At 34.9% G+C, this 26,141-nt stretch overlaps 1 protein-coding gene across 7 annotated transcripts in view; it reads left to right on the top strand.

Annotated features, from left to right (window-relative positions):
• NRG3 (neuregulin 3) overlaps positions 1–26,141 on the top strand; it is a 1,132,961-nt gene that overhangs the window by 332,997 nt on the left and 773,823 nt on the right. The window lies entirely within an intron of this gene.

The raw sequence follows: 26,141 nt of genomic DNA, 5'->3' as shown, positions 1-26,141 counted from the left end.
TAAAGATATCTATGGTATCTATTGTGTTGAGTGTGTGGCCTTTCAAACTGCCTTTAGTTTTTGCTGTCACACCTAGTGTGGTATAGTGTTTCATTTATTTCCATATAGATATTGTAATGAAATATGTTCTTAGAGGAAATCTTTCCTCTAAGATTCTGACTGGTTGAATTCACGACTGGTTCCCGAGTCATGAATTCAACGGCTTCAATCTAACAGTTTAAATAATTTGCTCAGGACCCAAATTATTTACATGTTCCCAATCTGTCTTTTTGAATTTTTTAGCTCTTCTTTTTGAATGACTTGTTATGTTCAAGATGGTGGCACACTTCAATGCTTCTTGCCCAGAAACTAACCAAAGAAGAAGAAACAACTCTTCTCACAACTTCTTATCTTGGGAGAAATGGCAAATTGTTCACTGCAACCTTCCTTCTTAGGCTTAGTGGTTGGTTATATCACTGGCCTATTGATTCACCAGTCTGGAATTAAGCAGTGCGCTAATAGAATCTGCATGTCTCGGGGTTACAGAATAGGCTGAACTGCCAATGCAGCCAGGTGGGTTTATTATCAAGAGGGAGATGTGTTTGTGGCCTTTGATCAGCCATATCTCTCAGTATTTCCTTAGCAATGTCTGTGGATTTTTATACTTTTGGTCCACTGTCTGTTCCACACTGTGAGCCACTAATGGAAAAATAAAACAGACTTTTGTCCTATACTCTATATCCTTTGTGCGCTTATTTTATTTATTTTGAGAGACTTTGGCATTTGAAGGGAGATCCCAAGCAGTACTCAGGGAGCTCTGGGACCCTCTTGGGGATACTTGGCCGATATGACTGAAAAGTTTATGCTCAAATCCAGCGGTGTCAACACATAGTACTGAGATTCAACAGTGCAGTAACAGCAGTGTTTAGGTGGGTTGCAGTTACCAGTATCAAACTCTAGGCTTCATGTGTGTCACACATGCACCCTTGATCCCTGAGCTATATGCTCTTGCCACCTTTAATTTTACTTTTGGCTAAGACTTTCATTTTTTAATGACCTCAAAGTTTCTTCTGATACCGTTAATTCGATAACAGTTGGAAACGATCAATCTGGATAACAATTGAATGCTGAAAGTAGGTAAAGTAATTTTATGCCTATATTGCCAACCATATTGACCAAAAGGAAGGAAAAAGTGAGCGAGAGAGAGAGCAAGCGAGAGAGAGAGATTGAGATACACAAAGAGAGACAGAGACAGAGAGAGACAGAGAGACAGAGAGAGACAGAGAGAGACAGATAGAATTGTCTGCCATCTAGCTGAGGGTGGGAGGAAGAAAAAGAAAGGAAATTGGAGACATTGGTGGTGGGAAATGTACACTAGTGAAGAGATGGGTGTTGTAACATTGCATGACTGAAACCCAATCATAGACAAGTTTTAACTGTATATCTCACAGTGATTTAATTAAAAAAAAACAGAAATGTGACATAAAAATGCAAACTTTGTGTTTTCTTTAGCTAGGAACTCACTGTAACATCTCATTTATCTTATGAAAGTTGTTGAATCTTTGCTCAGACCCCTCCCCTAGGGAATGCCAGCAATATACAGGAAAGTGCTTCTTTATTAATGTGAAATTAATTAAGAACATGTGTGTCTCTGACACACAACTGTAGTGAGTAGAAATTAATTTTATTCAACTTCAATGAAATTTTATTAAGCAAAATACCTCTGTAGTAGTATGTGAAGAACCATGAGAAATGTTTTACTATTTTATGAAACAGATTAATTAATAATAGGTCAGATGAACAAAAATGTGTCTATACCAAATTACATTTTAGCATTTTTCATATGATAATAAAACAATATGGCTTATAAGTCATATTTTGATTTTAGATAATTTAGATAATTTGAAATGTACTGAACTCAAGTATGTGCTATTCTGGAATCAATGTCTTTCCAAGTTGGTCTATGTAATTCTTTTACTTTATGGGCTCTCTATTCTCTCTAGAGAAGATTATTCTCCTTCTTGAGTACATTTTTTTCTCTCCCTTTCAATAATTTCTTTAGATAGAGATTAGTTCTTCTAGATTATTTTTACTTTTTGTTCTTTGTCCTAGATTCCTCTGAAACTTCATATGTTAAAAGTATCTTCTACAACTATGCCTTATTTGCCTTTAAATAAAATTAATGTTAATTTTTATCAGTAATAATGCATGCTACACTCTGATTAATCATTTGAGTGTGTATAACTGTGTGCATGATTTTAAAGCATTTTTGCACAATCATCTTCATTTACTTTTTTCCAATAATTACTATGATAATAATTACTATAATAATTGCAAGTCTGAAGGTCATGAATAAATTATGACATCTTGGTATGAAGAGGGAATTTGTTTTTTAACATTATATATCTGAACTAATCTCAGACAGATAGACTTCGGATGGCAATGTGATATGACTTACGTGTGAAATTTTGAAACTCTGCTTCATGTTTTCAAAACTTTTTTTTTTTAGTATTTAAGGATATTTGTGGAACTAAAGAGATAGTACAGAAGGTAAGTCATTTTCCATGCATCCAGGTAACCCTGTTTCAATATTGGCACTCTTTATCATCAGCTGAAGAATGTGAGGAGTAACCCTTTGAGCATAGAGCCAGCATTAAACCCTAAACATAGATGAGTATGACCTAGTCTGGACAAAGGAATTTTTTGGTAATTATTTCTGCTCCATGCTTCATAAATAGTTAAAATAATGTTTAATTGATAGAAAATATGACAATCTCTTACTATAAACTGTCTGACTTTGAGTACATTTTGTATGGAAAATCTATGGCTATTTTGTGTATTTCATGTTTCTTAATTGGATCAAGTGATTTAGTTTAGAATCAAAGTTATACTTAGAAGTGTTTAAAAATCAATTATCATGTATTTGATGTCTGTTTTCTAGAATACATTTTAATATCCGTGGTGGTTTATGAGGTAAGAACAAAATGCAATACACACAACATATCTGTATGTGCACATAAATATATATGCATTTACATATATGTAAACATATATATGCATAATTAAGTTTGGTGTTGGGATCACATCCTATAGAGGTCATAGCTTACTCCTGGCTGTGTCCAGGGATTGTTCCTGAAGATGCTCAGAGGAACATATCTGGTATCGTTTCTTCTGAATCTGCTTCATTCAAGTGCCCTATTTGTTGTACTACCTCTCTGACTGCAAGCCTTAACCTGTGTGTATGTCTTTGTGTGTGTGTGTGTGTGTGTGTGTGTGTGTGTGTTTCTGTATGTGTATGAGAGAGAGAGAGAAAGAGAGAGATAGAGAGAGAGTGTGTTTGTATGTGTCTGTGGGGTGTGTTGAGTCATGCCCCAGCAGTCTTCCAGGTTTACTCAATTCTCTGTGTTTAGGGAGCCCTCCTGGATGACTGGTGGGAATATTTTTCCAGCTCCTATGCAAAAGTTTTGAAATTTTTTATAATATATCTTGCTCATTGTTTTAAGCAGCATTTTTGCTTTCTGGAATAACACATTTTTCAGTTTCAGTTTTATAATTACAGATATAAAGAGTGACATTCCTTTTGTTTCCACTAGAAAATTTAATGTCAAAGCTAAACCTTAGAAAGCAAATTTCCCAGTCTTTGTATACTGTTTGGCATCAAAATAATTCTTATTTTAATTGAAAATTATTCCTGTATTGTATTTCTGTGAATCAATTCTATGCAGCAAATCTAGAATAAAAGTTCTATTGCTGAGCTTAAATTAATATAGTCTTTGCAAATTTAAAGAAATAGAGTAATGTGCGTGGTATTTTATTGAATATTTTCTTAATTAAATTTTACCCCTAAAATTTTTGTTCCATTTAACAAGGATTAGGAGAAAATAAATTTTGGAAACAGAAATATTCACTTTTTTATTATAGGCCTTTTGGTGGATGTGAGTACAGGGGGAATCATCTCCTTTGATATATGTGTAATGTCTCCATATTTCAGTGACTCCTAAAACAGTGCTAAGATTGTAGGCCAGCAGCCACACTGGTGGGATCAATTTACCATTGGCCAATCCCTAGTTCAAATTAGAAATGCACATTCTTAGCCTCCACTCCAGAGCAACTAAACCAGTCAGTGTAGGATGGAACCAGAGTCTGTGTTCTTAGTGACCCTTCCAGGTTATTCTAACAGTAAATAAAACTGAATAATCACTGTACAAACTCCTGAAGTAGGGGAATTGTGTCATATCTCAGTCAAACTTTCTCCAGATGTACAATGTGTATAATAATAGTATTTATCTCATAGGGTATTGTGATAATTAAAGAAAATCACATAAAATGATTTCTGCAAATGTTCCTGGCATAGAGTGAGTACTCTCTAGAGGCAGAGTGCTTGGCAGAAAGCAGCATGCCTTCTGCCTGCACCAACATCTGAGCACATTTGAAAACCAGTATCTAATATCACACGTTTTCTTCAGTCAATCACTGCAAAAACTGAAGTCGTGAATACACGACATGAATGAACATTTAGGAAAAAAAGTGTGATGTTATTAAATTTTTCATTTTATAATGTCATATTAGTTTCACATTCCTAAAATGCCTGCCTTGTTTCACCTTTTAAATAGGATTCTTAATTATTTCAGTGTATATTTCTTTTTTCCCTTTTTCATATTCATCCTTGTCCTTATTTTCTTCTTCATCTCCTTTTTGGTCTGTTTTTTTCTTAAATGTGTCAGTACATTAGCTAATACTGTATAATTTTAATTGCATAAAGAAATACCCTTTCAGAAATATTTATTATTAAAAATAAATTAACTAGTGTGTGTAAGACATAAAACATTACAATTTATTAATTTACTTCATTTATTCTTATTATAATTTAGGTAATATGTTTATATGGTGTTATTTATAGTTTTGATGCGGTTCAGCACCACCAAAATGTCCACTACTCTCCTTTAAATTTTTTAGTTTGTTTTGTTTTTACCAAAGCAAGCAATGTTCAGGGATTACTACTGGCTCTGCAGTTATGGTTCATCCCTATAGTTGGGGACTATATGGGGTATTGGGTATCAAATCCAGACTAGCCACAGTGAAGGCAAACACTCTACGGGCTGTACTATCTCTCCAGCACCTCTACTAATCACCTTATATTATAGATAGTCCACCCCTTGGTCTTCCTAAACCCACCCTCTACATCTTGATAATCTTACTTTCATCATCTAAGGCCAAGTGCATCTCATCATGATACTACCTGTTTCCTTGTTTTGCTGTTCTCTATACCACAGATGAGTGAGATTATCTGGCATTTGTTGTGTTTCTTATACCCTTCACATTTTCCTCTACCTGAGTCCTTTACTATGGTTGATATTATCATGCTTTTCCCACCAGTTTTTCTTGTACATCTTTACTTGTTCTCTATCAAGGAAATAATCCTTTAGCTTTTTGTCATCACTCTCATAGTCCTCTTTATTTGTTGTATTTGTTGGATTTTTATCTGAGTTTAGTTTAAAAAAATTCTCTGCCTTGATACTATGAACGTTACTATTATAAATGCTAGACTTAGAAATGGAAGCCTCTTAGAGAAAGATTGATGGATTGATTACATCTTGGAAGAGCGGGAGCTGGACTTGTTTTGTGAAAAGTGGACAAAAAAAGAACTGCATCTTTGGAATATTAAAAAAAAAAAACTGTTACACTTGAAATTCTGGGCTTGTCTTTTAAGAGAATATTTTCTTTGTTTGCCTTAAAGTGATCAAAATATGTTTGGAATTGTGAGGGGAAAAAAGCTTCATTGCCCTGCATAAATATAATGAAATGTAATACATCAAAATATTTACGTCAAAATATGTATTAAATAATATCTCACTGGGAGCAATAAGTAACAAAGAAGTCTTTTGTATTATTATGTTAATTTGCACAAGATTTTTCATCTCCAAATCTATTAGACTTTGGGATTGTTGAATTCTTTTCAAAATGATTTATTTGTATATTATTATAGTTGAGAGGTTCTAGGGTTATGATAGTGTTCAGGTTTTTGTGTTACTGTAAAAATTTCCTGTACACCTACTATCAAAATGCTCATGAACCCTGCTCCACATCCACTCCCTGACCAGTCAACTTTGACACAACGCCCACTAGACATAACCAACAACAAAAATATAGAAATCAAAATGAGTTTAGAGTTTTACAATTAAGATAGGAGATAAAGCTAGAGTGGGAAGATGATCTGAATCTGCAGCCATGTGAACATGCACCTGTATTGCTGGCATAATTGAAAACATTTATTACAATCCACTAAACACCCCTGAATACTGTTCTTGCTTAGGGTGTATCAACATACATGTCATTAAAACGTCTTATTGCACATATTTTATTTTCAGGGATTGAGAAGGCTTAAATATATATTAGGTAGTATATTTGAAATCTAATATGGGAAATACTATCTGGAGGTAGAATTAGATTTAAAAAAAATTAGCTGAAGAAGTAGAATGAAAAGTTTTGGGACACTGTGAAATTCATATTTATGATAGATAATGTGCATTAAGTATTTTCTTAAGAAAGAAAATTTGTAAGATTATTACTTGTGGGAGGGAAGGACTAAAAGCATACAAGACCCATTACAAAGATGTTTCAAAGGGTCTGGAGATAGTATAAGACTTAAGGCTATTTCTTTCATGCAACTGACCTAACCAACCCAAATTTGATCACTCACAGCCTCTATGAATGAGCCCTGAGCCTAGAGCCAAAAGTAAGCTCTGAGTACCACCAGGTGTGGCCCCAAAAACCAAACCAAAGAAAGATGCCTTAAAGGAGGATTCTTTAAGGAAATCTGGGGACACTGGTGGAGGAATACTGACTTGTGATGAAAGGAATTGGTTCATTTCTTGTCTAAGACACCATTATTAGCAGTTTTATAAATCAATATGCCTGAATAAAAAATAAAAATAAACAGATATTCATTTTCCTCAGTTTCACCTGGTTATTAGTATCTACCATACAGCCACTATTAAATTTTACTTCGTTTGAAAATTACTTTAAAATTAAAAATTTTAAACAATCATTGAGTTATATATTTTATGAAATTTCCCCACAATCTACAGTTTAAAAAGACATGAATATGTCATAGAAGGAGAAAGCCCAAGTAGAAATTTAACTCTGGTGCTTCTGCCCCTGATTTGCCCTGTACATAGGCCTGGTTGATGAAATACTGCAGCAATGCCAAGGGAAGACATTTTTACTTGCTGCATCTTTAATATTTATAAAATGATTAGAGCTCTTGATTGTGGAACAGACTTGATTTAGAACTGAGATTTTTTTTCTAGGCATATATTTTAATTTGAATTATACTCACTGCCAGAAAAAAAATTGGCAAGACAGAGAAAGAAAAAAAATAGGTCACAAAATATAAAAGTCAAAAGCAGTCATTTCAAACTTGTGCTATTTATAGACCAATTTTACTTTCTTGATCTTTATAAACATCTTTCAGATAAGATCAGCAATACACAGCTTTCCAACCTCTCTAAAATGTGACTTTTGGCTAACAGCACCTAAACACTTTCAAATAACTCTCTGACCATACAATTTAAAACGTTCTAAAACCTTTCAGGACCCATTTTCATAGTTTTATATATAAGTGCATAGAAATTGAGAGATAATTCTGAATAAATCTTTGGAAAGCAATTAGTCTCAAAGTTAACAAGTTTAAAAACTGAAGGACAGATTTATAAAATTTAGTTTAAAAATAAAAAATGTATATAGAAATGTATAGAATGTATAGAAATGCATAGAAATGTACAAAAGAAACATATATAGGTGTAAATAAAGCAAGGAAAGTGTATAAACCAAAATTTCTTATTTTGCTTTCAACTGCTGGTCCACCACTATTAACAGTGTGATGTGTAGAAAATTGAAAAGTAACAGTCCACAATAGTATTTATAATAATGGCAGGTCCCTGGTTTAGTATGCAGACAGGTGCCAGTTCTTAGACGTAGAAAGACTAAACAATGCTGTTCTCTGTAACACTTAAGAGAGACTTTGTTCTGTGCTGCCTGAGCCTTGGAGATATCATGACCATTATATTTAGGATAAAACCAAAGTTAATTACAAATTAACATTTGTAATGCCAATTAGCCCACTATAGCTTTTGTCAACTAACATTTTATGTTTATCTATATTAAGCTGATTTTATTGTTTTAAAATTTTTGTCTAAACGTCATAATTGAAGATATAGTGGGAACAGTTTTATTTTTTGAGAATTTACATTCTCATGTGTGACAGAATAATATCTTAAACTGATGAAGAATTAATAGCAATTTTAATGAGAACCCAGAAGTGTAAAATAAGTTGGAAGCTAGGAAATAACTTGGATTCAATATTTAAAAATGTGTCCTGCATGTTATTGACACCTGAGCTCTTATAAGAGGAAAGGTATAAAGATTTTTCTATATTAGATTTTTAAAACTGATGGGACTCTGTTATTAAATCTGTGGAAATCTGCTGTTGGAGATTAAAAGGGTTTTTTTTGTTTGTTTGTTTTTTGTTTGCTTTTTTGGGTCATACCCAGTGATGCTCAGGGATTACTCCTGGCTCTGCACTCAGGAGTGATTTTGGGCAGCTCTCAGGGGACCATATGGGATGCTGGGAATCAAACCTGGGTCTGCCATGTGCAAGGCAAACACCCTACCTGCTGTACTATCGCTCCAGCCCCTAAAAGTTTTACTTGCACTATAGCACTGCACTCTCCTCCCATTGTTCATTGATTTGCTCTAGCAGGCACCAGTAACGACTCACAACAAATTGTGAGACTTGTTACTGTTTTTGGCATATTGAATACGTCACAGGTAGCTTGCAGGTTTTGCCCTGTGGGCGAGATACTCTCTGTAGCTTGCCAGGTTCTCCAGAAGGGGTGGAGGAATTGAACCCGGGTCGGCCATGTTGGCCGCATGCAAGCAAATGCCTTACCCGCTGTGCTATCGCTCCAGCCCAAATCTACAATAATATGGAGGTTTATTTTGTTGAATGGGCTGGAGCGATAGCACAGCTGTCGGGCATTTGCCTTACAAGCAACCAACATGGCCGACCCGAGTTCGATTCCTCCGCCCCTCTCGGAGAGCCCGGCAAGCTACCAAGAGTATCTCGCCCCCACGGCAGAGCCTGGCAAGCTCCCCGTGACGTATTCGATATGCCAGACACAGTAACAACAAGTCTCACGATGGAGACGTTACTGGGCCGGCTCGAGCAAATCGATGAACAACGGGAGGACCGTGACCGTGATTTTGTTGAATGTCACAGTGACATCTGAACTTCATTACACTGTAATTCAAGTCTGTCGTTTTCCAACTACTCAGTACTCTGTTTTAAAATACATTAGGCTTAAAATGAGTTAGAATGAAGAAAAACAATGAGAACCACTAACACTAGTTCTTGGTCAGGCTACTGGGTTTCAGTGTCTTCGAATGAGTTACCGTCATGCTAGGAGGAGTGGATAAAATATTTGTGAGGTCAAGAGAGGGCTTTAAAACCTCCTTCTGGATTGCCCAGTCCCTATTTTATTCCTTGCTCGAGGAACTAAAAGATGCAACATCAGAATTAAACTCAACATGTTATGATGCTGACCCACAAATATATAAACTTGTGAGTTGTTACCTGAAAACAAAAATGAACTGAAAATTGCACAGACCTGTATTACTTATTGTTGGGTCAGCCCAGAGAAGAACAGTTTGAAACTTGCATATACAGGAAGGCCCAATGCCCCAGGGATCTCAGAATCCCTGAACCCCACAACACAACACTTCCAGGCCTTGGTGCCAGCAACCATCCCCTGCCCCAAGCTTCCTTTACCTCAGTGTAAACCCATCCCAAAACACAGGTGGGAGTGATCCTCATGAGCCTTCCTAGAGGCTTGTGAGCTCTGCCTGGGAGTGTTCTCTTCCCAATAAACTTCATTTCAGCCTAATTCTCCTCTTGGACTCTGTTCTTTCCTTTCCACACTGTACCCAGACCTTTCACTTATTGCTGCAACTATGTAGGTGAGTAAAATGTAAAACAGAGCTGGGTTAATGTGATTATCTGATGTGCAGGAAGGAAAGATCTTTTCCTAGGTCTTTTCATCTTATTGAAAAGGGATGCAATGAGGAGTCACCTAACAATGAGTTACCATTCTCTCCAGCTGATCTTCAGCACTTAGGTTAACTGACTTGCTAACATAACCCTAGAGAAATTCCCTGATTCACTGTAAGTAGCTTTTGTGCCGCTATCTTTTCCATATGAGTAGAATGGCAATTTCAAATTTCTATGGCTTGAGAATATGCTGGACTCTAACAACACCTTGCTGTGGTCCTTCGCATAGCAGGGACATTGTTCCCATGTTTCTTAGCGGGGTCAGGGAGAGCACCAGTTAAGATCAGTGCTTGGTAGGTCTTTTTATTTAAATATTAACAACAGCATGAAAGTTAGAAGGTTCATTTCTTCCCTAAATTCTGAATAGTGTGAAATGTATCTGTCATGTGAATTAGGGGGATATAGAAAATAAATGTGAAGAAATAGGGCATTTCAGGTGGAGATTCCAGCATCTGTGAAGCCACAGATATGTGGGAAATGTTTAAAGGAAGGCAGAAAGAGATATTTGGTCAGCCTTCTCCTGTGATTATGGCAAAAGCTTTTCCCAAACAGATTTAATCACTGAATCTTGGCTGAGTCCTCATAGATCAGGGCACAAGGGAATTCTAAGATGGGGGCAGAGTCAGAGGAAAGAAAAGTTTCCAGGAAAGAAGTTTCATTTAGCAGTAAGCTGCAGTCCAACAGAGAACTTAACAAAAAATATGGAAATAAAAACCACTCCCAGTTTCCAAATACTTCTTCAAGGGTGATGTTACACTTTTCTCCGAAAAGTTTTACCTGAGAAAGTTTATTTATTTACTTATGATACTCTTGAATTGTTTGGGTTCTCCTTTAAAAATAAGAAGTAATCAACCTTTAATGGATATTAAATTAGCCTGAGAGATCAAATTGCTATACTGAATAAATATGATAATATTTAATTTCATTATCAAACGTGCTAAGACTAAAAATAAGTGACCATGTAACATGATTAAGGTGCTAATTATCACTACAATGGACACTACATTCAATATTTTACAGAGGTGATAGTATGTATCAAGTTAGCATGCATATATTAAAATTATATACTGCTAACTATCAAAAGCTGGAGTGATAGCACAGCGGGTAGGGCATTTGCCTTGTACGCGGCCGCCCAGCCAAGCCAGGTTCGATTCCTCCACCCCTCTTGGAGAGCCTGGCAAGCTTCAGAAAGTATCTTGCTCGCAGGGCAAAGCCTGGCATGCTACCTGTGACATATTCGATCTGTCAAACACAGAAACAATTGTCACAATGGAGACATTACTGGGCCCGCTCGAGCAAATCGATGAACAACGGGAAGACAGTGACAGTGACAGCTATCAAAATTAACAATAACAAAAATAGATGTAAATCCTCCTTTTTCTATAGTCATTATTATATTAACTAGTATTTCCTATGTTTACTTCTTTATTCTTATCATCTGCATTCTAGACAAGCTTCCTAACAGTATTCCATATTTTTACCATTAATTCTGCTTTTCAGAGACTCAAATGTGGATTATTAATTTAATATTTATATTTTAGTGTTATTTAGTCCATGGCCTTGTTATTCTCTATGATATTTGATTTTTGTTGCTTTTTTATGTTTTTTCTACTATAGCACAGCAGCTAGGGTGTTTGCCTTGCATGCGACTGACCTGGGTTCGATTCCCTCCGAGAGCCTGGCAATCTATGAAGAGTATCCCTCCCGCAGACCAGAGTCTGGCAAGCTTCCCGTGGCGTACTCGATATTCCAGAAACAGTAACAAGTCTCACAATGGAGACGTTACTGGTGTCTGCTCTAGCAAATCCATGAACAATGGGAAGACAGTATTACAGTGCTACATTTGATTAAACTGTATGACAATCATGTCACTTATGCATTTATATGGGAGCCACATTAATTTTAAATTGCTCGAGCGGGATGATCCTAACTTTAAATTAAGATGAAAAGTATTTTTCTGGATCTTGTGGTAGAGTCTTTTATACAAAACAACAGTATGTCTCTAAAACTGTATAGACATATAGAAATTATTTTGACAGTCTTGAGTATTTCCTTTCATGATTTGTTTAGTTGAGAATTTGCAGAAAACTGTACTCAAAACAGTAGTTAAATTGTGATATGTGGAGAGTTTCTCCCAAAACACCTAGAGCAGACTTATATGTAATAGAGAAAAGAACTGCTACAAACTTCTAGAGTGAGTTACAGCAGTGGATATTGATGTGTGGGAAGAAATTCAGAGTCTGAAACAAAAAAGAAGCTGTTGCTAGAATATTTTGAGTGTGCGAGTGTTTATATTTCAGTGGAGAAAATATATAATACCTTAAAGCATTGGTCAAAACCCAGGCTCTCTATATGTTAAGATATATATATATATATATATATGTATATATATATATATATATATATATATATCAGATGCACGACTGGGAGAAACTTTTTTTTTACAACTCTGTGCAGATTTATACTTTTAGTGACATTTACTACTGGACCTTTGTTCCACTTTTGTCGCATATCCACCTACCCTTCCCTTCTCAATTGATCAAAACTGTAAGGTTAGGATTATGGAATGACTTTCCCCGCTAAAATAGACTACCAGGATTTTGCTGCCTTTTAACTACTCAGAATCTAATAGCCCAACAACTGTTCCCAATATGCACAGATACACACACATAGACACTCACACACACACACACACACACACACACACACCTCTATACATATACACTCACATATAGCTGTGTAGGAACACACAAACCCACCTCATGTGCTCCACCCATGTGCCCATACATTACCCTCAGCCCCCACAGACATCACCTATACACATTTTACACGTTCTCTTTCATGGTATGAGTTTCCCTAATAAGAAGTCGTCAGTCAGCAGGAACATAGGAATATAACAGAAATGGAGGGGAATCCCAAGGCTCGCAGAAAAGATTACCCTAAGGCTGTGGGCACATCTGTGCAGTTTTTTGGCTGTAACACATCCTCTGAGAGATTCAAAGTGGCTAGCTTCCCTTTTCCATATGGTCTCTGTTTTATAATGACTGTTAGAAAGTGCTCCAGGATTGTGGCATTAGGCTGATGGCACAGCTTAATTTTATTAGTTGTCAATTTCTATATTTCTTTGGTACTATTTTGGGATTGCTGGCCAAGTATAGACTCATTTTGCTTATTTATTTTCCTTTGCCTTCTTTTTTCTCAAAAGTCAGGGAGGTATCTATTTGTTCCCCTTGTTTTATTGACATTAATGTCTCAAATAAGCTATGTTTGGTTGTCTGATATACTGTATCTGTATGGTCTGACATGCTGCATAAAGCTGTATGTTAGTCAAGTTTAATTATTGACCTTATATTTTTATTAGTTTTTTTGTTGCTGAAAACCAGTGTAGGGGTAGCTGCTGCTGATGCTATAGCATATTAATATTTGACAGTCTTGAAAACATAATAGAAAAAGATGCTCAGCTAAAGTTTGGGGAACAACTGAAAAATAGCATGTGTACACAGGTCACGAAGAATCACTCAAACCACAACTTCAACATTGTACCTGTACAATGAACCTTCATTCAAAACATGTGAAAAACTTAGTGCTGAATATTTGAAAAGTAAAATAAAACTGCATGGGAAATTTTCTGAAATATTTTTATCATTTAAACTAATTTGTGCCTAAGATTCCTAGGGAGTATGAAGACCCCTAAAAGTGGCCGAAAAAACAACACAGACATCTAGAAGAGACCATTACTTAAGGAAGTCAGTTAGAAATCTTAGATATGAAACGTACATCAACAGTTAAATAGAAATGAGTGAACTGGGTTAAAACTATATTTATAGGTAAACAAATCACTGTATCTTTTATTTTTACAATTTTCATATATATTTTATTTATTTCAAGATGTTATATTAAAATTTGTGATCTATGATGTTTTTTGAAAACAATTTTTTATTGATTCAGTGATAAACACATTTACAAAGTTGTTCATGATTAAATTTCATTCATATAATGTTCCAACACCTATCCCTTCCCCAGTGTACTTTTCCCACAACCAGTGGTTCCAGTTTCCCTCCCGCCCTCGTCCTGCCCACCACCCCAGCTGTACCTGCCACTATGGGCTGTGCTCTCTCTCTCTCTCTCTCTCTCTCTCTCTCTCTCTCTTTCTCTTTCTCTCTCTCTCCCCCCTTTAGGGCTTTATGGTTTGCAATACAAACAATGAAATGTTTTGAGGTATAACCCTTTACCTACTTTCAACACTCAATTCCTGTCCAAAGTGATCATTTCCTGCTAGCTATTATTGTCATGCTGATCCCTTCTTTAACTACCCTTTGCACTCCCACAAACTCTTGGGGCAAGTTTCCAAACATTAACCAGCCCTCCTAGCCTCTGTTTGGATAACAGTCTCAATATATATCATTGTATATACTTTTATACACACATATTTATTTATTTATATCTTACAACTGAATGCAGTCATTCTATATCTGTCCCTCTCCTTCTGATTTTTACTTATTTTATTCATTTTTACTCACTTTACTCAGCGTGATATTCTCCATGTCTATCCATTTATAAGTAGATTTCATGATTTCATTCTTCCTAAGGGCTGCATAGTATTCTATTGTGTACATGTACTGTAGTTTCTTTATCCAGTCATTGGTTCTCAGGTGCTCAAGTTGTTTCTACATTCTGGTTATTGATATCACTGTATCTTAAGAAAATATTTCAGAGGCTTCTGACATAGCTCAGGACAACCATCTTTGCATATATGCAACCACATAGTTCTAGCCTAGGTACCACATGGTCCCCCAATTTACCACTGGATGTGGCCCTGCCCCAGCAACATAGAGTAGCCCTGGTAGTTCATAGCACTGCATCCTCTAGACCAAAAAACTGGCTAAGAATCACTGTGTGGACTCTTTAATTCCTCTGAACATTGCTTGGTAGGCCTTATCTTCTACCACAACCCTAACCCACCCAATAGAAAACTCAGTGGTTCCCTTTACTTTCAAATTTCAGCGTATTTTTAACATCTTTACTTCAGCTACTTTGTTTTAATTTTTTTTAAGGATTCTAGTTTTGTGGTAAGTAAATGTATTTTCAATTTGCCACATTCTGGGTTTTCTTAGTAAATACTTGAATTCCTTGAGCTATCAACTGTTTCATGTTTTCAAACAAGCATTTCAAGTAATGTCAACATTTTGTACAGGTGTGTACTGTCCTAGTTTTATTGTAGAGGTGACCACATACTTACTTAAGTGCCATAGAATATGATTATTTCTTATATCAGTTCTCATATGTGAACCAATCAGACTCAATTTTATTAATTGCTATATTTTCAGAAATTAAATCAGAACCAGTGGTATAGGTGATAATTAGCAAATGTTTGTTGTCAACATTTCATTATGGTTTCTGTGCACTTTATTATTTTCAATTAGAATAGAAGTTTCCTGAAGCCAGCTATCTGCTATTTTATTTTATAGTTTATAAAGGTAAAGGTAAAGGTAAAGGCCCTCCCGTTGATCATCGATTTGCTCGAGCGGACCCAGTAACGTCTCCATTGGAGACTTTGTTGTTACTGTGTCTGGCATATCCAATACTCTCGGTAGCTTGCCGGGCTCTCCGAGAGGGGTAAAGGAATCGAACTCGGGTCGGCCATGTTGGCGGCTTGTAAGGCATACACCCTACCCACTGTGCTATCGCTCCAACCCTTATAGTTTATACTCGGTGGCAAATGCAAAGTCTCTTATACATTGAAGGGGATCTGCAAACTTGTCTATGAGAGAAAGACTATTTAAGTTGCCTAAAACAATGTCTATTATTATGGCTGAGTTTATGCCTGTCTTGTTAATAGATTTGACAATATTTTTGTCAGCTATTTTCTGACAAGTTACTTTCTCATTTAGCTTTGAGCATATTTTGAGCCTACTACAATGCTTTTCAGTAAATGATTGCTTGCTATTTGGTTGAATAAGCTAATGAATAAAGACATATACAATAATGTTGGCAAATAGGGTGTTAGTAATCAAACACTTTATTGAAGCTTACAAAATCTAACCCTAAAATGCTGACATATCACGCCAGGAAAATTATTAACAGAATATATCTAAAGAATATGCCATTAAAGTCTATGTAATTATTTCAGTTGCCAAGAAATTGCCTGCTAAAATTCAAGAACTAAACAAAACAAAACACTATCCTCCCGTAGTTCATCGATTTGCTTGAGCGGGCCCAGTAACGTCTCCATTTTTTTGACTTGTTGTTACTGTGTTTGGCATATTGAATACGTCATGGGTAGCTTGCCAGGCTTTGCCATGTGGGCGAGATACTCTCGGTAGCTTACCGGGCTCTCTGAGAGGGGTGGAGGAATCGAACCCGGCTCAGCCAGGCTGGCTGTGCACAACAAGGCTGTGCTATCGCTCCAGCCCAAAATCATACAAAAATATAATAAAAATACAACTTTTTTCATGAAACAGAAAGTATATGTAAACATACATTGCTTTTAGTGTATAAATATAATAGAAGATTATAAAGTGATCAGGAGATATACAGATATTTATTATCTCACCATTTCTGCAAGGATATATATGTTATATAATAAGAATAAATTATGGGTAGTACAAGAGACAAGAGGGATAGTGTAGAGTTTATGGCATGTGTCTTGCATACATCTAACTCTATTTCAATCCATGGCACCCCAAAAATCACCAGTGCATTATCTGTATAAACACATATGCTCACACACAATCATAACCCAAGTGACTAAAATCAGAATAATCATCAATATGATGTTTGAAAAAATTGAGTGAAATTTATTTTACAATATAAGAGCAAAAATTACAATAGACATTGGTTCATTGGTTAGTATATAAGATGCATTGGTTAACTTATCCTTCAAAGGTATGATTAAAGCCTGCAAAAGGTTGTTCCTGGGTGAATTTTCTTCAATGTTTGGAAATACTCTATAAAGAAAATATTTTGAAAACTACAAACCAGTTTTGTTCATGAAAACTGTCCCTTTATAGCTCTATCTGAAAATTACAAAATATTCTGAAAACGTGAAAACTACTTTTCTGAGTATTTTTTAGTTCTTTATTTATATTTTATGATTTCATATATGCTAAAATGAAGGATATGAAAACATGAAGATATTCATTATAGAATTAGAATCTCTTTTGCACATTTCCACTTACATAATCAGTGTGTGACATTTAAAGTAAAATGATGGAGAGTTTTAATATATGCTTTAATATCATCTGTCTTTTATTTATAGTTTAATATTTATTTTTCTCTTACTGATTTTTTTTGGGGGGGCTCACCTGGAAACATGAATAAATTAATATAATAAAAACTTCTTGACTTATTGTTTCAAGAAGCTGGGGACATTTGTTCACACATGGACTTCTCAGTATTCTCACCTGCATGTCAGAAATCACATAGAGCTAACATCACACACTGTAGTGTTACTTTGAAGAATTTTAGAGTTTTACTGTTAATTTTACTTGCCTATTTAATCTGCCTATTGACAAAGTATTAAAGCCCCTGTGTCTACTCGTAAGTTTTAGAGAAATATTCTGAATGATACTGGTGAGGATAAAATGATAGCAATATTTGCTGAATTTTGGCGTAATTGTTTTGTCTATGCTATATGTTTCTAGTCATCCTTTTGTTTTTGTTTTTGTTTGTTTGTTTGTTTTCTGGCCTCGATCAGTATGCAGTTGTCCCCAGGGCTATATCCAGTGTTACTTAGCCAACTGGACTGGATTTTTAGTGATCAGGCTTAATAATATGGGATGATTGGGCCTGAGAGTGCTAGAGACCCCCAGGACCACCTTAGGACAATGCATATTGTTTACAACTCATGTTGGCTATTCTGTAGAGTACTGGTTACTTATTTTCATTCTGATGTGAGAATCTGAAGTTCAGAATGTTTAAGTGACTTGCCCAGAGCTCTGCAACTTCTCATTTAGATTCAGTCTTATTCTTTGTGCCCTTTGTAAGTCTATTTCTTCTTTTTTTTTTGTAAGTCTATTTCTAAGCTATTTCTAAGGTGACACAACACTATTCTTCAGAGTAAATGTTAATCATTATTACTGAAAACATAGAGACTCTTCCAATGATAAATTCTCAAAATTAATTAATAAACATTGTACTATATTTATTTTCATAAAAGATTTGGGGCTGGAATGATAGTATAGAGATTGGGGAATTTACCTTGCAAGTGGCTGACCGTAGTTCAGTCCTTGGAATCCCATATGGTCCCCTTAGCCTGACAGCAGTAACCCCTGATAACCACCAGGTATGCCCCAAAATGGAAAAAAAACCATTTTATTTATTTTAATGTGCTATGAAATGTTGTTTTATCACCTAAGAAATAAATATTGTATGTACTTAACTTTTAAACATAAAGAGGCCACTTTTTTACTCTTAAAGATTTCAGCCCTCTCAACTTTCCTTGTTTAGATTTCCGGTTTCATAGTAAGTATCTCAGACCACCATTATGTCAACTTTTCCATTTATCCAAATAGTGAATCTCAAATTAATTACTTTATATCTGGAACAATCTATTCTGCCATGACTACTTTCTGTTCTCTTCATCTTTATGGAGACTTGCTGCAAGGATTCTTTTAAGAATTTGTGGGCTGACTTCTCCTTGTATTTAGTAATTGGTAGTTTTTATTGTATTACTAATTATTTTAGTTTGATACTTGCTTATGATATCTATTTGTACTTTATTTTTCATGTATCTTTTTAAAACTGATAGATCAGGTCAGGGGGTAGTAATCTAAAATACTGGTTTTTTTTTCCCCTTTATTTCTTATGGGTAGCCTTTGCTGACATCAGTATAGAGATAAATGTTGAAATTACTGAAGAAATTCTGAAATTGATCACAAATGACATTAGTAGTTGCAAGTACAGTGAGTACTAAATTAAGTTCTTATCAAGTTCTCAACACTTCAGTAATAAATTTAATTACGAAAAAAAGCTTAAAGGATTTTCCTTGTTCATGCTAATTATTCTTTTTTATCTTATATATAATTTCATCCAGTGACAAAAATGAAACCTGAAATTATGTTTGTGAAAGTACTCTAATATTTCCATATTAATATACACATACATATATATATATATATATATATATATATATTGCTGTTTTGATTTAAAGTATCCCGGAAATACTTTAAATTTTTGATAGATTCTGGGAATGATTATGACTTTTGGACTTTTTTGACAGGGCCACACCCATAGTACTTAGGGTTTTTTCCTGGCTCTGCACTCAGGGATCAATTATATATGGTGCCAGGGATTTAACTGTGGGTAGCTGCTTATGAGACAAGCCCCTTAGCCCCTGGTCTATCTTTCTGGCACTGTTAGGAATAATTTCATGAAAGTTGTTGTTAAACTAGAAAATGTTCAATAAACAATTCTTAAATAAACACCTCTCTTGAATATAAAGAGCATGGTGATGGTAAATGATCTTACAAGAGATATTATTCCAAGGTAGCCCAATAGGCCTTTGATTTTCCCACTTCATTGTCACTAATTTCTTGTATTTATGGAATATTGTACAATGAAGAAATTACTTAGTTTATTAATTGCTGCCCTGGATTCCTAGTATAAAGGACAGATTTCATTGTTTCATTTTAAAGGACTTGTGGATTAATTTATTTATAAATGTGTAGATTTGGTGTGTAATATATACCAAATTAGATCCGAGTATTTTCTTTATTTTGAGCTTTCAATATGTTTTTAAAGTAGCTTAACTTTTATGGCTCTCTACATTAATAATTTGAAGGAAACTCAGGTTTTGTTTATACATTCCAATGACATTGAATTCATACCCTATTTTGTTTTAGGCACTTAATCAATAAATAAAGCTTTCTGTGACCTTTCCGTCCCAAGTCATCTCCTGCTGCTCTCAATGTCCTTGGAGTTCACTCCACACGGCACTCTATCTCCCAGAGAGCTGGAGCCTACCTGATGCTTTATCTCCTGTAGCACTCAGCGTTTTGACCTTGTATGTGAATCACGTGTGTGAATGGCAAATCTGGCCTACTGTTGTGGTGTTGTGTAAAGGAAATTGTATTTTAAGCATGACAAATGGCTAAGTTCTGAGATGCTTTTTCATAGGAATTGTGCCTCTTTTTGCTGATCAGTAACTTGCCCAGTGTCTGCCACGTGATAGACATTTTAGAATGAACAAATAAGGGAGTTGTGTCTATTAAGAAGGTCTTATGTCCCTGTTTTTTAACACACACACACACACACACACACACACACACACACACACTTCATTTTTGCTTGCTTCAGATTGCCACTATTTCTGATCAAACACTATGCTTTTAAGATCCTAAGGCTAAACTCAATTTTACTATCAAGTAATTTTGAATAACAGACAAAATATCATGTTTATCTTTCAAATGCATCTCAGCATAGTCACGTCTCAGATGTGTACTAGGATCTCATCAGGAAGCACCAAAATGCCACTTTGCTCATTTTAATAGGTCAGTGGAGGACAGTTGTGCTTCCAAAGTATGGTAACTTCTGTATCCAACTACCATGGGAAGTCTTGCTTCTGCCATGTTTTTATCTTTCCTCCTGTGCCCCTCTCCCGAAAACCCACTCTGTGTTTTACTCTCGAATATAAGGGCTGGCTGTATTCCTGCCCTGTAAATTAAAATGTATCTCTTCTGTGAAGGTGGCAAATATGCCAAAGATTTGAGAAATGTACAGAAATCCTTACATTACTATAGGAAGATAAGTCCTTTTTAGATAATGCTATTTTCAGATCTGGAAACAAGGCAAAATAAATACATTTTGTTGCTTTGCTCCTTAGCATTTTTATTTTCCAAGTGCTTAGAGAAATCTGTTTGAGATTTAGTGTACCACAAAGTATAATAAAATGTAGTATTGGTTCCAGGTTTCAGTTGGTAAGGAATAGTGTAAGATACTTTCTAGAAATTTCACAATCTGCTCTTCACAAGCTTACATATAAAGATGATTTTTAAGTATTGAAAGTCATCTTCAACCTTGTCTGCTGTTTTAGAATGTATCGCGGGATGATTTTTTTTAAAAGGTAAGGGTTTGAATTTTAATTGAATTGTGAAATATTTTATAAGTCCTGTGATATTCATGCACTGTCACTGTAGCTCTGTCCTCCCATGGTACCTCGATTTGCTTGAGCGGGCACCAGTAATGTCTCCGTTGTGAGACTTGTTGTTACTATTTTTGGCATATTGAATACACCATGGGGAACTTGCCAAACTCTACTGTGTGAGTGGGATACTCTTAGTAGCTTGCTGGGCTCTCTGAGAGGGAAGGAGGAATCGAACCCGGGTCACCCATGATATTCATAATACATGAATATTAACCTTTATAGTATTGCCTTTGTACTTCGGATTTTAGCTAAAGAAACAAATTCAGATTAAATTCTAAGTATCATGAAAACAATAGCAATCCTATAAAATAGGCGTTAAAAAGACAAAAAAAAAAGATTCTTTCATGAGTATGTAACGTATTATATGCTGTATCTTGAAATGACAACTGTTATCTATTTTGCTGTGAGGAAAGTGTCTTATAGAAATACTCCTTGTTCGAGTCACAGTGATTGTAAATGACTGTTAGAATTTGCTCTCAAGTTCCCTCTACTTCAAAGCTAATATTCTTTCCAAAGTCGATTGCATTGACTTCCTGCATTATCCAATTCCTCTTCTTTTTTAGGTTACCTACTATTTTTTTTTCAAATCAGTTGACTTATTTTAACCCTACTTCTTGTTCACTTTACAGTTTCAGGTAACTGCTCTAAAGTACATGATCTATTCTTTTTGGTTTTGTACATGTCCCTATAAAACAAATATTATCTCTTCTTTGGGGGAGGAGTAGGGGATACGTACAGCAATACTCAAGGCTTGCTCTTGACTCTGTCCCTAGAGATAACTTCTGGCAGGCTTGGAGGGTACTGGGGATTGAACCTAGCTTGGCCATGTGCTTGGCAAGTGCCCTATCCTGTTCAAGCCCTGAAGAATGTGTGTTATATTCAATGACCTCACGTTATTTTTAATGCATTTTGACAAATACTATTTTTAACATCCCAGAGTATTTTTTATGTGAACATTTAATCGATTGTTTGCTTTGTATAAGTCTTTAATGTTTATTCTTACATTTTACATACCTTCTCTCTCACTAATAGAAATCTATAGTTTGTTGCAATCTTTGCCATCACTAATGAGTCTGTAGCTCACTTCTGAGTTTCCATATAGAGTTTTGCAATGATTTTATTGTAAAATAAACCTAAAGATACATTTCTTCTGTTATAACCTCCTGTCATTAAATTTGGTTTGTCTGTTAGGTTAGCCAAGTCTATATTATGATTTTGCATGTGTCCTATTTTTGCCAATTTAAATGATGTATGGTACTATTTCTTTGTTGCTTTAATGATAAATTAAATTTAATTGTAAATTAAAGCAACCTGGTCATAAAAAACTTCAGCATTTGTTTATTTTTAACATCAGGATTTTTTTCTATGAATAATCTGTCCTTAATTGTTTTTGTTAGCTCATCAATTTTCTTAATAAGTAGCTTTCTTTTTGTAAGTATTAAATATTGAAATTATTTTCCCCCATTTTGTCATATGACAGTTTTATCTTATTTTGGTGATTTTTCTAAAAAGTCCTTTATCTTCCCCAAATTACCGTGAAAAACTTCAGGTTTAACATGACAACTGTTTATGTATTACATTTGGATTTTAATCTACCTTTGTATGAGGTGTCAGTTTAAGGTTAATTTTACTCTTGATAGAATATAACTGCACACAATGTATAAAAATTTTTTACTTTTATATTTGTACAAATAAAAATTAATCTCATTATTATGATAGTTTTCCACACTAGACATTTAGTTCATACCTCTATGAATTCCTATCATACTTATGTGGTTTGCATTTAATACAAAATGCTTTTTTTGTTTGTGTGTTTCTGTATAGGCCCAGTTCCTTTTGTTTTTCCTTTTCTGCTAATTTCCAGATTAGTATCTAAGAAAATTATTTCTGGGTTCCAGAAATTAACATACCATCATCAATATAATTTTACATGATTATGTCAGTTTAAGTGGTAAACTGAAATTAAAAAATAAATTTTCAATGATTAAGGATAATTTATTTGAGTTGGCAAATTATAACTACGTGAAACAAATAAAAATCATCTGTAGGCCTATATGTTCTTTTCAAACACAAAGATGGGAATATAGATTTAAGAGTCTTATAAAAATGATTATTTTGTAACAGAACATGATTTTAAAGGATTTACTTTCCCCTAAATGATGGTTGCTTAAGTTGGATCATTTTGGGGATGGGATCACAGAGGGAGGGTTAGGACTGCACCCAGCTCTGCTTACCGCTTACTTCTGACTCTGTGCTCAGACACTATTCCTTGATGGATATGGGAATATGGGGAACATTTGTAATACTCTGGAAGGAACGCAGGTCAGGAACATGCAGAGAAGTAGCTTATCCCATATAGTATCTCCCTGGACCTTTAAGTTGGACTTTTGAAGCATTCCCTAGAACTAAAAGGAAGAAAAGTTGAATATTTGTTCCGAATTCCTTTAAGGAGAAAATAATACTTTTAATCATTTAAGTATCAGCGGAGATCTCTGAAACTTTTTCAGGAGATAATCTAGTGGAATAAGATGGACCCACTTGAAGCATTTAGCTGATTATGTAGTTCATTCAAGAGTAAATAAGCTATTTACTTTGTCTGAAAGTTCAATAGGTTTGGCTTCCAGTCAAATGGGATGACATTAGATCTTCCTTTATTAATGTTGATACAAGTGTGTTTAGAGAGGACTTCTATCAGATATTGCTAATAATATCCATATTAGTACAGTTTTCTCCCTTATTTTCTCAGTGCTCCAATTTTGAAGAAATCGTTTTATTTTTTTACATCATTACTACAGGAAGACTATTTATCTACCTTCATAATGAAAGTCTCTCAGTCTTCATAAGAATCTTGATATAGTGTTTCTCCCTTACAGATTTTACATTCTTTGGCAAGAAGAGCAATCCTGGTTAGGATGCACACATTTTTGTAGATGACATTCTTTTAATCTTCTGTAGAAAATCAGAGATCTACTATTGTCTGAGCTAGAATAATTCATAGCTTCTGTAAGTGTTACTGAAAGATAGGAAATGATCTATTGTAAGTGGCTGGGGCAAAAAGTGTGGGAGAGTAGTATCACATATAAATTGAATCAGAATGGGAAAATGCTTAAATGTTTATGCAAATTTTATAATATCTTTATAATAATTAAAATATAGTAAAGCAGTAATGTATAGGGTACTTTATTACAACAAAAATATCAGTTCTTATTTCCTTGTAATAAATTAAACCTGTCAGTAAGCTTTGGGAAATTTTTGGTACCTAGATGAACGGGAAATGGGTTTTCTTTATTCTTATCCTCCAGTCTTATTCCCAGATTGTTAGATTAATAACTAAGCTGAATGTTTAACCATAAGGAAGACATATTGTTTATTTTAGCTGGTTTAGCACTTAATATGTTTTTAATTGCCTGTCTATGACTAATGGCAAAAGGGAAAAGCCCATCTTTCTTAAAAGAAGTGAAATAATTTGCCTTTATTTACATTGATCTTGTAATCTTTGTTCTTTTGTACTGGTTAGTAATTATATCAGTGTCAAGCTAATTATCTTAAGTAATGGAAGTTAAATTTCTTTGTGATTTATGATAGATGTATGGGGTATTTTGTATGCATTAGAAAAGCTTTTTCTTTTGGAGATGTGGCATCAAATATCTACAGTACACATATTTATAATTACTGTCTGTATAAAACAATAGATAACCGAACTCTCTATAGCATTTTGCTGAGGGAATGGAAGGGTCTTTGTTGGCATACTGCTTTTGTTGTGTTTTGGTTTGTTTTGGCACCATATCTGGCTGTGCTCAGAGCTTACATCGGTACTCAAGAATCACTCCTTTGCCATACTGCTTTAAAAAAAAGTGAAGTTTATTTAATGCAAATTCACAGGCCTGGTTGATAAAGTAAATATTAGCTTATAACAACAAATAAAAATAGGAGCTATTAGAAATAAGCATTCCAAATGCTATTTTAGGGTCACTGTCACTGTCACTGTCCTCCCGTTGTTCATAGATTTGCTCGAGCAGACCCAGTAATGTATCCATTGTGACACTCGTTACTGTGTTTGGCATATCGAATATATCACGGGTAGCTTGCTAGGTTTTTCTGTAGACATAGAAAAATAATCCAACTTCTATTTTCAGGGGGCATGGGGAACTGGGCCACACCCAGTTGTGCTCAGGGTTTTTTATGGCTCCATGCTTACGGATCATTCTTGGAAATGCTCAGACAACCATGAGCAGTACAAGGAATCAGAATTGGATTAGCCACATGCAAGGCAAACACCTTATCTGCTTTATTCTTTCTAGTTATCTACCTTCAATTTTAAAGACATCCAGTTTTTTCCCCCTTTTATTACAGGTTTTTTACATCCAGGTTTTTAATATCATAAACTTCTCAAATCCTAACATTAATTTCCTTTGCAAGCAGTTTTCCCAAGAAATATGAAACCTGTGAATTTTAGGTGTTTAATACTTAGGTGGTTCAGAAATTGTTTTATGTGCTGAAACATTTTGATGAATAAAATAGGCAATAATATTTACCCTCATTAATTTTTTTTCTTTTGTGAAGCCTGTAAGTGCTACTATAGTGTGCATTTCAAATATTTTATTTATAAAATATTTTTAGAAGTTCAACTTTTGTCTAAAAAGTGTAGGTCCTGAAAGACTTATTTGGTTATAACCTGAATAGTTTTGTACATTAAATTATATGAGTATGGAATGGGTGTGGGGAGAACCTGAACTAACCAATTACTTGCTTTGGGGTTCCCACAGAGGTTAGCTACACAAGAAAGAGTGGGCGTGTGAGTGAGAGGATGGTGTGAGGGAAACTAAGAAAGTAACATGAAGAAGTTCCCAGATAAAGAGAATCCCTCAGATAATAAGTACCACAACCATATGATCAGCCAGACCCAACTAA

The sequence above is a fragment of the Sorex fumeus genome, unplaced genomic scaffold (genome assembly GCF_029834395.1).
Source record: "Sorex fumeus unplaced genomic scaffold, SorFum_2.1 ptg000043l, whole genome shotgun sequence".
Classification (NCBI taxonomy): domain Eukaryota; kingdom Metazoa; phylum Chordata; class Mammalia; order Eulipotyphla; family Soricidae; genus Sorex; species Sorex fumeus.
Note: the sequence above shows the minus strand (reverse complement) of the source record. Positions and strands in the feature narration are given on the sequence as shown.